The sequence below is a fragment of the Nelumbo nucifera genome, chromosome 3 (genome assembly GCF_055504915.1).
Source record: "Nelumbo nucifera cultivar China Antique chromosome 3, China Antique-T2T, whole genome shotgun sequence".
NCBI classification, from domain to species: Eukaryota; Viridiplantae; Streptophyta; class Magnoliopsida; order Proteales; family Nelumbonaceae; genus Nelumbo; species Nelumbo nucifera.
In genome coordinates this window covers 24,711,283-24,726,214 of record NC_142651.1, presented here as the reverse complement: position 1 = coordinate 24,726,214, position 14,932 = coordinate 24,711,283, and the positions used below count along the sequence as shown (strand labels likewise).

At 30.7% G+C, this 14,932-nt stretch overlaps 1 pseudogene; it reads left to right on the top strand.

The window, feature by feature from the left end:
* The first annotated feature begins 3,869 nt into the window (after window positions 1–3,869).
* On the top strand, window positions 3,870–4,512 carry LOC104594377 (nicotinate N-methyltransferase 1 pseudogene; annotated as a pseudogene).
* The last annotated feature ends 10,420 nt before the right edge of the window (window positions 4,513–14,932 follow it).

Sequence of the window (14,932 nt, the reverse complement as noted above, 5' to 3'; positions counted from 1 at the left end):
AATTCAAATTAATTACAAGAAACGAGGTATAATCATTTCTGCGCAAACCTTCAATCCTAAGCCCAGTATGTAAAGGGCAGTTCTTATTAAACGTTTTTCCGAAACAGAGTGCATCATGCATCATATATACAGAACATTGTGTTATCTCTGGTAGATATCACATGCAAACTTCCAGAAATAGCGTCTGCGATGCACTTGGTATTTCTTGTAGGTTACTTTACGTTGGTAGAGGTCGAATGCCAAGCAAGGGCCAACCAAAAACATTAGGGTTATTTCGGTAAGAGTATTTTGGAAAATATTTATCTATTACTTAGATAAATGCATTTATCTATGTTCTTTTATTTTCAGGCTAAATAAGATAATAATTGTTTTAGTCATAAAAAGTCATTATTAAAAGAGAAAATTTTGTCTCATCCAAGTATTGACAACTTTACCCCCAATATGTGATATCCAAAAAAAATAAATTTTACATAAACACCACATAAATCTAAAGTCTTGATCAATGGGTTAATCCACCCTCAAAATCCAAAAGAGAGAATGAGCCATAAAGAGTTGAATTGATCGTCATTGACCTCGACTTTTGAAGTTGATGATAAAACGTAGAGACAAAACACGAGCTTTATCATTCAAACTCTATCTGCTCATTACCAATCACAGTTTGATATATTGGCAATAACCTTTGGGAATCCACATCAAGCCCTAATCTACTGCCAAAAAAAAATGCATGTTAGCATGTTGATTGCACAACATCCAACCACACATCGATCAAAAACATTTCCTTATTTGTATGTTACATACTTAGGTAGGGCCTCTTTGAAAACGCTGAACGCTTACCTCTAATCACTCACTGGTAGGCCCGGTCGATAACACTTATCGCTGAAAGTTACATTACAGGGCATTAAATACTGCGTACAGTCAGTATGGTCAGCGAATTATTCGCTGACCGTTTGACGATTTTGCCCTTTTAACTTTAAAACTGGTTGAACATTGGACCGTATAATAGATAATTATTAATTATTAATAATCATTAATAATAATGTTATATTTAAAAATTAATCATATTAGAATCAAGTAATAAAAAATAATAATTCATTACTTAAATAAAAACAATAATACTAATAACTAATTCATAATAATATTAAAATTAATTAATGCAAATATTAGTAATCTATATTCAATAATAAATAATTAAGAATAATAATATTAATTAATTAATGAATAATTAATTCAAAATAATTCCCAAAAGTAATATTATGACTAATTCATTAATGATTTTTTATTTAATCAATGTTATTAATATTATAAATAATTAATAATACTGTTATACAGTTATTAAAAATATTAATAATTAGTAAATCATAATTATTAATAGTGAAAAACTATTACTAATAATATTACTTAATATTAATTATTTTAAATATGAAGTAATAATAATCAATATTCATTAATTGTAAGTATTTAATTATAATTAGAATAATTTATTAATAAAAATAATTAAGTAATGAATTAATTAATAAAAATAATATTATTAATTAATTAACAATGAATTAATAATTAATCTTAATTATTAAGAATTAATAATATTAGTAATCAATGATGATGATGATGATGATGATGATGATAATAATAATAATAATAATAATAATAATAATAATAATAATAATAATAATAATAATAATAATAATAATAATGATGATGATGATGATGATGATGATGATGATGATGATGATGATAATAATGATAATAATAATAATAATAATAATAATAGTAATAATCATAATAATAATCATAATAATAATAATAATAATCATAATATGTAATTAATAATAACTACTTAAGAATAATATTATTAATAAAGCATAATAACAATATTAATATCAATTCTGTAATGACTAATTAGTACTTAATATTATTAACAATTAATAATCAATAATTTTATATAGTATTATATAGTTTTTAATAATATTATAATCGGTAATGCATAAATTGAAAATAATTGAAGTTAATAAATAATAATAATAAAAATAATTAATTAATTAAGTAATAACAATGATACAAATATTTATTTAACAATGATTTAATAATTCATAACAAATTGAATATGAATTAATATTAATTATTAAATATTAATTAGTATTAATAATAATAATAACTAATAATTAATAAAATAACTATTAATTACTAATTAGTAGTAGTTAGCAATAATAATAATTTTTAATTACGAATAATAGTAATAATAATGAATTAATAAGATTAATTAATAATGAATTAGTAATTTTTAATTATTAATTAGTAATAATTAATGATAATAATAATTAATTTTAATTAATAATAATTCTTATTATTTAATTAATAGTAATTAAAAATACTAATAATTAGTATAAATAGTAATTATGAATTAATAGTAATTATTAATATAAATAATATTAATTATTAATATTATTAATTATTAGTGTATTTAATTACTATTAATTAATTAATAATAATTACTATTATCACTAATTATTACTAATTAATAATTAATTATTATTAATAATAGTAATAATTAATAGTAATTATTAAATGTTAATAATTAGTAATAATAATAATTCTTATTATTAGTTAATAGTAATTAAAAATACTAATAATTAGTAATCATAGTAATTATTAATTAATAGTAATTATTAATATTATAATATTAATTATTAATATTAATAATATTAATTTTTATTTAATATTAATTATTAATTATTAGTGTATTTAATAATATTAATTAAAAATTAATAATAATTACTATTATCACTAATTAATATTGAATTATTACTAATCCATTAATTATTATTAATAACAGTAATAATTAATATTAATTATTAATTGTTAATAATTAGTAATGATAATTATTTAATAATAATAATTAATTATTAAATGAATTACAACAAAAAATATTAATGATTTATTAATAATTAATAATTAGTGATTAATAATTAATTATTAATATTTATTATTTGTTAATTAATTATTAACTTATATAGTAATTATTAATTAATTGTATTAATTAGAAATATTTATTTATCATTATACTAATTTTTAATATTATTTTTCATTGAATTACATAAAAAACAAAAAGTTCTCAGATATAGGGTTGAAATGGATATTTGACAATTTTCAGAGTTCAGAACAACATTCTCTATATTTAGAGTTCAGAGGAAAGAAAAGTTCACTAGTACCAATATACCTCTTAATGTAATTATTGCACTTTCAGATGTCAGACTTAAGAGCAAAAGAAGAGGTCCTTACATTCATGGGGACCAGTCTGGATGAACTGGAGAGTGGAGACAAAATCATGCATGTCGGGCTGGGCTACCTATCACGAATGAATAGGCCAGTGTTCAGTACAGATGGGCCCATAGTGAATATTGGCGTCTTCACTCATGATAGGTAGCACAGCCCGATGTGCATGATATTGTTTCCAGCCAATCCAGTCCATGGGGACATGTTCTCGATTTGCAACTCGATGTCATGCTGCCAGCAGTGCCAACACGTTTTTCGAGAAAAATACTTTGCTCCTATCCATTAGAGGATATGCATTCAATCAAAAGCATTTTATACAATAAATTTAAGGTTTAAGGTTTAGGATTTAGAGGTTTAGGGATTTGGGTTTTAGGGTTTAAGGGCAAAATTTGTGGCACATGCCACAACTATGGGTCATGATGCCCATAAATATATGCCTTGTGGCATACATGGTAAAATATATACCACGTGGCTAATTTATGAATATGGCAAAATATATGCCATGTGGAAAAATTAGCAACATATATACATATGTAAACCCCAACAACAGTGACAGTCATCTCTGAGAAGTAAGAACTCAAAAGCAGAACTCTATGGCCATGGCGGACGAGACAACGGAAACCCAAAACAACACCAGGCTGGTCATACTGGAGCTCGCCAACAAGATCAGCATCCCGATGTCCCTCAATGCCATCGTCCGTCTCAAGGTCCCTAACGCCATCTGGCAAGGTAGTTCCAATGTCCCTCTCTCTGCCTCCAAGATCCTAGCACGTCCTCCCAACCGGCGATCCTAAAAACCTCCAGTGCATCCTTCGAATGCTCACTAGCTATGACGTCTTCTCAGAGCACATCGCCAACAGCTCCTCGAAGCACAAGTACTCCCTGGCGGAGATCAAAAAGACACTGGTCACCAACGGAGAGGGTCTATCATACGTTGCGTACATTCTGCAACACCACCAGGACGCACTGGTGAAGGCGTGGCCCATCCTGCACGAGGCGGTGGTGGACCCAAAAGAGAAGTTGTTCGTGAAAGCGAGCGATGAGCTGGCATACTCGCACTACAGAGACAAGCTGGAGATGAACGAGCTAATGCAAAAGGTCATGTCGGGAGTATCTGTGTCGTTTATGAAGATGATATTGGAGGGCCATGATGGGTTCAAAGGGGTGGAGCATCGGAATGTTATGATCATTCGCATGAATAGAGAGCGGAGGAGGAAGACGAACACTAGTGCCCTTTTTTGATTTTTTTTTTTCAAAAAAAATTACCCTTTTTTAGTTATTATATAAAAATATTACTTTTTATTGACATTAAGGGCAAAAAGTTGCCCTTATCTGCAAGAATGTATGCCAAATTTGATATCCACACCATGATGCCCATAAATATATGTCACATGGAAATTTTGTGAATATGGCAAAATGTATGCCAAGTTTGACATCCACATCTATGGCAAAATGCATGTTCCGTTGAATTAATTTATACTATATGGTACAACTATGGATCATGTAATAATTTTTATATTATAAATTTTAACAAATAACAAGTTGATACATAGTATTTATCATATGACACGTTGTAAAGAAACATGGCATAACCAAACATTTATTTATGCTTTTAATCTCAAAAGCATGTTTGAACAACAATAATTATCAAACTAGAAAAGTATATAGTAAAAACATAAAACATACTCCGTGCTTTTATACTCCAAATGAACACAAAACCAGAAGCTTATCATGATGGGGACCATCCGTGCGGTCTAGTTCCGAGCTACCACATGTCCCTAAATGGAACACTCAAGGAAGTTGGCGATGACTCGAATCACCCCACCCAACCAGCCGGTTTCATCGAGACACTTCCAACACACTTAGACCCTGATAAGGACAACTACTGTAAAGCTTGAGCCAGGTCTCCTCAATGAACACAGGGGCTCCTCTATAAATAGGTGAGAGACCCCAGGGAAAGAATACTGTATGCTATTGCCTTCCTTGCTGACCTAGCTTCCTTTGTTTCGTCTGACGATATTTCATTTATTTACTGGTTTAAGCATCAGAGGGATATACCTCAAGACTTTCTACCAAAGTACCTTCATAAGCAACTCAGTTCATGCGACCTCTTCGGGTCTAGTTCTAAACCTCATTCCTCCTTGTCTGTTGCCTGTTTTTCGGCCTACAATATATCCAAACATAACCAAATTTTATACAAAAATCATTTAGAGCATTTGGTAAGATTTTTTTTGTATTTGAAGCCAAAATGCTTCTAAGCATCATAGCACAAAGCCCAATTTTAGGGCTTTGTGCTTTTGGGCTAATAGAGTGCAAAAACACATGCATTGAGTGCAAAGTTGGTTTAGTTTTGCATTGATAAATTTACTTTCTTACCAAACAGTTTTTAGATGGAGTAAGTGTAAACACGAATCTCGAGACTAGAATATACCTTTTTAACATTGATCAATTTTGAGTGCAAAAATTTACATCCATTTTTGGATGTAAACTTTGTCTCAAATTGAAGACAAAAATGTATTGAAGCATGTATTTTCTGCCATTATCAAAATACATATATTCTTGTCAAATACTAGCAAAACTGAACCAGAATGCATATATACAGTAAACTGGCATTTGCATTCTTTCCAAATAGAGCCTTAATTTTTCTTGGTACCATAACACTTTTCCGAATTGAACTTGCGCTCATGAGCTAATGGTTGGATCAGGACCGTATTGGGCCTTTGGTTCTAAGTTCAAGCCCGATCTTGCCAAAGATTTCATCATTATAACTCAAGTTTTTCGCATGAGGCCCATCGGATACTCACCAATGCCGGCAATTAGTATTTCTAGTAGGAGAAAATAAGCATATTTATCATGTCAACTTTAGTGATCATGGACGAAATTTGCAAATGCAGAGTGTCAATCAATTCTATCAAGTAGAGGACTTGGTTTTAGGTAGGCCCCGACGTCACCAGAACCAGAAGTGTCAATCAATTTATGAGCATCTGATCTCACCCTATTTCGGCTAGTAATTGAATACAACAGCCTATAGGGTGGTTTACTTCATATGGTAAGGCCAAGGTATGGCATCTTACCTCCATAGGATATGAACACTACCTAAAGTCATTCTGTGAAAGTAGGGTTGGTAATTTCAGATCCAACCCATTGAACCCGTCCCACACCCATTTATAGCCTGATCCATTCTACTTAGTAAGTTGGTTTATTCATTGGGTCAATTAAATCGATTAAATTGAGTTGGGTTGTGGATAATCAACGCCTGCATATGAATTGATACAATTATTCAAGTCAAAAGAGTCAATTGTAATGTTATAATTAAATAATAAATTATAAAATTATAAAAAATTAGATTTTTTTTTTAAAAAATGGACATGTCTCTCATATTATATTTTCATTATATTAAGCAAAATTAAATGTCATCAAAAAGAATTATTTGTCTATTTTTATATGTTAATCATATTAGACAAAATTAGATGGCACGCCATGGTAGCAACGATTGATTCGTTCATCCATTGGCAAAGACAAACAGCTCAGTCAACTAGTTGAACTAGCCTATTGGTTTGGTTAATTGGTTGAATTAACCCATTGGCAAGACGAACTAGTTGAACCAATTGATTTAACTTGTAATAGATGTTTTAAGAAGTGATTTGGAGGTCGAGCCATTTTTGCCTCAGTCACGGGTCACAGTTTGACCATCTAAGTTGGATGGTATATATATTTATACTACTTATAAAAGTGTGAATGAGGAGGTATTGCCGTATTAGCTTCTGGAAGTTTTTTTACTGAAATACCCCTATTCTTGAATTTAGTTCATCTCCATTGAAATGGCAAAAAATGTAATTAAAAGAATACCATTAAGTACATTCAATTACCTCTCATTAAGTCATTAAATAAATCACATTCTCTCTCATTAAATCCAACATTTATACTTTTACTTATCATCATTAAATTCTACTAATTAATCCGTATAAAATAATTATTAATAGAATGAAATTTTATATTTTAAAATAAACATAGAAATGAAATCATATTTTTCATCTAGGTGGTGGGTAAGTAGTTTAGCCATTTGGGTCAAATGGATAATTTCGTGGTGTTATAAATAAATAATATAAATTTAGAAATATAAAAAATACTTTTGTTTATCATCATTAAATTCTACTAATAAATTCATACACAATAATTATTAATAGAATAAAATTTTATATTTTTAAAATAAACCTAGAAATGAAATCGTACTTTCCATCTAAGTTGTGGGTAAGTACTTCAACCATTTGGGCCAACTAGATAATTTCATGATGTCATAAATAAATAATACAAATTTAGAAATATAAGAAATACAAAAAAAAAATAGAAAAAAAAAAGAAATTTTGAAAAAATGGACACATTTCTATTATTATATATTTATCATATTAAAAAATAACTATGATAAAATAGGCATAATTTTATTAATGATGGGCATCAAATATACAACTTAAAACCGATGGAAATTTAACCATCTTCCTATCTAGGGGGTGGGTTAGTGGTTCAACATTTCGGGTCAAATAGGTTAACCCATGATGTATAATTAAAAATAAAATAGTACAAAAAATATGAAACAATTTTGAGAATATTTATAATATTATATACTAATAATATAAACAAAAATAAGTATGATAAATAATAATTATTTTATCAATGATATAAATGAAATGCAAAATTTAAAACCAGTTTGAAAATGAAACCATTTCCATATCTAGATGGTAGTTAAGTCAATGATCTAACATTCTGCGTCAAATGGGTCAATCTATGATGTCATAACTAAGTAATGAATATTAAATATGAAAATCAGAATTACTTTTATCGATGATGAAAATAGAATATATGATTTAAAATCTACCGAAAAAGCAAAATGGTTTTTCCATGCAAGTAATGGGTTAGTGGTTAAACTATCCATGTCAAATAGATGTTATTATTAAATAATAAAATACATAAAGATCTAGAAAAATATAGAAATTTGTCAATAATTTTGGGTACATTCTATAATATTATATATTCATCATATAAAAAAGTGTGATTAATGAGAAATATTTTCATTAATGATAGAAATAGGATAAAAATTAGAATAAAAAATAAAGAGCATTAATGTCTAACACATGACCCCACTAACCATGTCAAATGGTTCAATAATTTAATTAGATAGGTCATTGTAGGCAAGTGGTTTGGTAGGGATGCAAATAGATCGGATCATATTTGAATTCGATTTGATCTGAAAATCTGATTAGATCTCATAAATATTGATTCAAATCTAAATCCGATCAATATGTTGGATATCCAAATCTGATACGACCTGGTTTAATTTAAAAATAATAATAAATTATTAAAAAGGAAAAGAAAATACAATAATTGAAACAAAGAAAAACAAAAAATATAAGTATTTTTTCAACTATTTTCATCATATAAGAAGTTTACAAAAATGCAATATAATTAACATATTTATAAATAAATAATAAATAACATATATATTATATATAAATGATATATATAAATAAATAAATACTTGATTTGACTATAATATTAAAAATCAATATTCAAATAATATATTGGAATTGCAATTCCTCTTGGTAAATAAGTAATTTGTATTATCTCATAAATAAATAATAAAAAATAAAAATAAATAATTTTTTAAAAATTTTATAGAAAAATTGAACATGCATTAATATTATATATCCTTTATATTAAACAAAAATATGTTTGAAAAATAAGAATTATTGTTAATAAAGATAGAATGGCTAAAATACAATGAAAAAAATTAATTAATGTCTTAATCATAGTCCATTTTCCTGGTTAAATAGGTTAATGGTTCAACCAGTAAACTCATTTGGTTGCTGACTATTATCATCATCATCATTTGATATTGCCACGTGCAATGCACATACACTTTTTCTAGTACTATTATAAAAAGTATGAATGAGGGTGTGGAACTTTTCTTGACTAAAATGCCTACATTTGTCATTTAGTCCATCTCTAATTATGAAGGTCGAAAACATATTTCAATTAATTCTTTTCACCTCATTTAATCATCTCTTAATAACACTTGTATTTAAGGTATTAACTCCCTTCTCTCTCTTATTAAATCCCATATTTAATTAATTTTTACCAATAAATGCTACTAATTAAATTAGTGTCCAATACTTTTAACAATATAAACCCATATATTTTAAAAATTAATAAAAAATAAAACCATTCTTCATCCAAGTGATGACTAAACAGTTCAACTATCCGAATAAAATTAGCCAATCTATGAAGTCATAGTTAGATAATAAAATATTTAAATAAAAATAAATATAAAAATTTACAAAAATGTAAAAAAAAATAGGCACGTTTATGATATTTTTATTAATCAAATCAAAAAAAATAAGTGTAACAAAGAAGAATTATTTTTATTGATGATGAAAATGAAATATATAATCTAAAACTGAAAAAGAAATTAAATTATTTTCCTATTTAGTGGAGATCAGTAGTTCAACTTGTGGGTCAAATTTGTCAACCTTTAATGTCATAATTTAATAATAAAAATTAATAAAATATAAAAAATACATAAATTTTACAAAAAAAAACATTTGGGCACATGTATAATATTATATATTTATCATATTAAACAAAAAATAAGTGTACATAACAATATTATTTTTACTCACATAAAAATAAACAAAATGAACACATATATAACTCCATATTTACACTGCTATTAAAAAACTGTTTGTAACTGTCAGTAGACCAGTCCAACTAAATAGGACTTTATTGTGGTGGATTTGATTGTTCTGGACCGGCCAATTCTCTAAATTATTAGCAAAATTAATAGATTCAGCCAACTAGTCAAACCATCGAAGATCCCGTTTTGGAGGACTTATTTTAAGTAGTGATGGGACCACACAAAAAGCCTATTTTAAGTAATCAAATGTGTTTGGCGAATAAGGCTAGGAATAAGCACTTATTTGTGAAATAGGTGCTTAAAATCAAGCAACAATTGGGTGGCTTCTTTAAGTACTTATTGAATTTATTCGGACAAAAGTGTCCCCAATACTTCACAATATTTCTAGAATTTCCCTTGTCTTCTCAAAATGATAGAAACCCTATCGTTTCTCTTCCAACTCACTTCCATACTTTCAATGGCGACAATTGGGTGATTTCTCCCTCATACAAGTTCAATATCACCCCATCTACTCTTTTTCTTTTTGTTTTTTTTTTCCATATTTCTCACCTCATCCATATTGGGTGATTTCTTCCATTGTTTTCCATTCTTCTCAAGATAAAAGAATGGAGTCACTTCTTTTTTTTTTGAAATCGCTCATAAGCATCATATTTCATTTAATCAAGAAATTGATACAAAAAAAAGCCGATGAGGTTAATCAGAAAACCTAGGAATAATTTCTTAAGAGAAGAAAATAAGACAGTGGATGAAGGAGGATCAAAAGATCTTCTGCAAACGAGAAACGGTGAGGACAAATCACCAACAAAAGAAAATAAACTCATCTCCAATCCACTGAACCACCACAAACTGCAGACAAAGATGGCAGAGGAGGAATCCAAAAGGCTGCCATCACCGGAAACTCACTATGAGCAGCATCAACCGGAGAACTGTGAACGGGACTTACCACGACCAGCAACTGCTGGAGAACCGCGAACTGACAGAGGAGAAAACCAAAAACTGCCTTCACCTATGAATAACAAGCTTGAACGAGGACCTCAAACCACGGACAACGAAAACAAAACCTTGAGAAAACTCAAGAGAAAAACTTGAGAGAGAGACTCTCTCAAAACAGAGAGAGAGAGAGAGAGAGAGAGAAAGAGGAGGGAAAAAAACCAGAAAGAGGAGGAAGGTGGAGGGGAGCCCAGATGGGCCCTGAAGGGAGCCACCCCCAACGAAATCCCTTTGGGAGTGCTTTAGTGAAGAAACCAAGAATGGAGTCACTTCATTTTTATGTTATGGCTATAATTGTTATTTTCACGAAAATAAGGACTTATGGGATAAGCAGATCACAAAACACTTCAATACAAATAAGTACTTATTTTAAGAATAACCAGTTTGAAAAATGACCACTCAATTGGTTTGTAAAATGGTAGTTATAAAATTATTGTTAAATTAATAACAAATTATTAACAATATAATCTTAGCGAAAGAAATAATTCACTAAATGAAAAAATTAAAGGGAAAATAGGATTGGTAGCCATCAAAATTGATATGGCAAAACCTTTTGATAGAATGACTGTTTTGAAAATCATAGGCTTCCCACCCCTTTGGACCCAAATGCTTTTTCAATGCCTTACAATTGCCACTATTATAGGTTATTAAATGTCATTTCTACTGATTTTTTTTTTTTCAAACAAAGAAAGAGCTTAGATAGGGAGACCCCCCTATCGCCATACTTAATCATCATTGGCATGCTGGTACTAACAACAATTCTACAACAAGTTGAAGAAGAAGGTTCCATGCAAGGAATAAAAGTTGTAAAAGGTGCTCCTTCAAGCACACAAGTTTTCTTTGCTGATAATTGTTTCCTCTCTACAAGGTAGAGTCCTCTCAAATGCACATAAAGATAGAATTATTGTAACGGAAGTTTTTTAAGTTTTATTCTGTGAAAAGGAGAGAAGGTAGAAATGGTGACTTTGTTCTTAAAGTGGACCTCTCAAAAGTCTACAACGGTATGGAATGGAGTTTTGCATGGTTTTCAAAATCGGATCGGACTGGATGGTTGGATCGGATAAATTGGGAATCGGTTAGGTGACTGATTCTGGTTTTTCTCAAAACCGAATTTTCCATAAAAACCGTTGATTTTGGTTAGCAAACCGTTGACCCAGGTGGTTAACCGTTTGAACCGCTCGAATGATTTTGATCGATTTTTGTTTTTTTAATTTTTAATTTTTTTGTCAGAACGGACTGACCGTTCAGTTCAAACGGTTGGATCATTCGACATAGTAACCGGACCCCTGACCGGTTCGATTTTAAAACCCATGGAGTTTTGTGCTCAAAGTCTTGACCTCAAGGGTCTCTCCTTGGACTTATATAACATCATTTCAAATCGTATAGAATGTGCTAACATAAAGATAGTCTTTAATGGTATTCCAGCAGATCCGGTTTCCCCTTAGAGGGTGCTAACATGAAGATGGCTCTCTGTATGGTTTTAAGTTGGGTTTTGCTGGATGTAAATTGAATCATCTCTTTTTTGCAGACATGTTAATCTTTGGAAGAGCTTTAAGGGGTGTTCTTTTTCTGGATTTTGAGATGGGGTAAGTTGGTTAATGAGATTTTGGTTTTCCATTGACCAAGAATCTCATGTTCATTTTTCAGATTTATGTGGAAATCAGGGAAAGTTTATTTTTCTAGTTACCCGGATAACTTTCCCACCTAGGGGGAAAGTTGCTAACACTTGAATGGGACAAACATGCCCCTTTTAATAATGAATTTTTCTGGCTAAAATGGTCATTATCTTATTTACCTAGGAAATAAAAAAACATGAGTAAATGCATTTACCCGGGTAAGTGTTTCCCAGGAAAAACTTATCCAAGTAATTGCTTTACCTGGGTAAACAACTTATTGAAAAGTGAACGGGGCCTTAATCCAAGAGCTTTCAAAGGTAAAAGATTGTTTGGATTCATTTTTTAATTGGTCAAGACAAGGCATCAACATCAACAAATCCTCTATTTATTTCAGTCCTAATGTTGATAGAAGAGGACGCCAGTTCCTTGCTTCCATTCTTGGAGTGAAGGAGCAGAAAAATGGTGATAAGTATTTGGACTCGTTCTATGATATCCAAAGATCCAACAACGCAAATTGGAAGTTGGTTTTTAGAGAAAATAACCAACAAGTTTCAAGGGTATCCAAACTCCTCTCTCAAGCAAGGAGTGTGATGCTAAAAAAAAATGGTGGAGCCAATTTCGAATTAATTGTTGGCAACCTCTCTCATCACAAAAGATTATGTTCATCATAAAGATGGTGTTTGGAAGCGTAGGTGTTTTTTGGACCGATTTTCAAAAAAAGAAAACGCCCATGCTTGCTAGACCCGTTTTCATAAAAAAAAAACGCCTTGATATGTTTGGGAGTGCTTCTGCCACATAGGCAGTGAGCAACACTATACTGTTTGATAAGGTGATTTTCATCACTATTTTTCATGTATGTGCTGACTGGTAAGGGCCACATAGGATACACATAATTGCCTATCAGTCAATCGTTGGGGGCAATGGTTCACCGAAGCATGAAACGCCAAATTCGACGTTCCATGCAACGGTTGGGTCCCAATTTATGAGGCGTGGTCGTTTTTCAGTGTTTTTTCAAAAAACACTTGAACCAAACAGTCATGTATGTGGGCATTTGTGGAATCACCTACGTGGATCCAACGTGTCACTGTTTTTCAGAAAAACGGCCACGCTTCTAAACACCCCCAAAATCAATTCTTTATGTAGAGATTTGTAGTGAGGGTGTCTAGACAAAGATAGGTTATCTTACTTGAAGAGTTGGTATTTTATTACAAGAGGTAAAGATGGAGGTGGGCTGGGCCTAAGAGACATTTCTATCTCAAATATGCAGAGATTTGGATATTCCTATCTGCACCTGAAAGTTTTGGGGCGTTAATTCTCAAGTCCAAGTATATGGGCCATGATTCTATGCTCTAGACATTAAAAAAGAGTAGTAAATCTTCAGCCACTTGGTCCTCTATGCTACACTTTCGTCAATTTGTGAAAGAAGGACTTCAGTGGAAGTATTCCTCCTATTAAATCAACCTTAGCAAGAAGAAACAACAACATTGATATTGATCTGGCATGTGGCATTTGTCTCAAGAGTGAGGAATTAATCGATCATCTATTACTTCACTGTGAGGTTACTAAATGAATGGTTCCCCGTTGGGTTGGGGCTTCGTATAGAGGTGCACAGTGATTGGAACATTTCCGATTGACTTATTGGGCTGGTATTGATGATCGAGTCCGGCTTCAGTCGGAGCAAAGCCAATTCCAACAGTTTTTACATCTTGCGTTGGAAATATCTCTGTAATTACTTGATTTATTTCATGCGAGATATTCTCAATGCTACATTGCAAGGGGCTGCTCAAAGGGTATACTTGCTCTGATAGAAGCTGAACTTTTTATGATCCCTTGGCTTTAGAGTACTCCTTGTCGACATTGGTTAAATATGTCCTTATTTTAGAAGGCTAGGTGTCATTTAGTTAAGTTATGGAGGGCGTCAGATTTGATCCTCATCGAATTATCAATGAAAGAAGCAGCTTCTTACCTAAAAGCTCTTGAAAATAGGAAAGATGTGAAATGCGTCCTCTATCTTTGTTCCTCCTAGACTTGAAACAAACTGTTGGGTTAGGCCCCCACCCCCGCCCCCGCCCCCGGTGGGATCGTTGAAACTAAACTTTGGTGCTTTCTAAATGGAATCTAGAGATCACAATGGTTCTATGATATATGCTCGTTCCTTGAACATTGATGCAAGATCAGATGCGGAGGGTGAGGCTTTGGCTTTATTTGATGCCTTGAATTTTATTATTATGTTTTCAGTTGGATGAGGTTCAGATGTAGGGAGATGCTTTAGAAATTATTAATTATCTGTTGGAGAACACTTTTCCTCCGAGTATCTAAGCTCGCACACATCCTAACTCGTCATGGAACTAATCTTGATCATATGCAT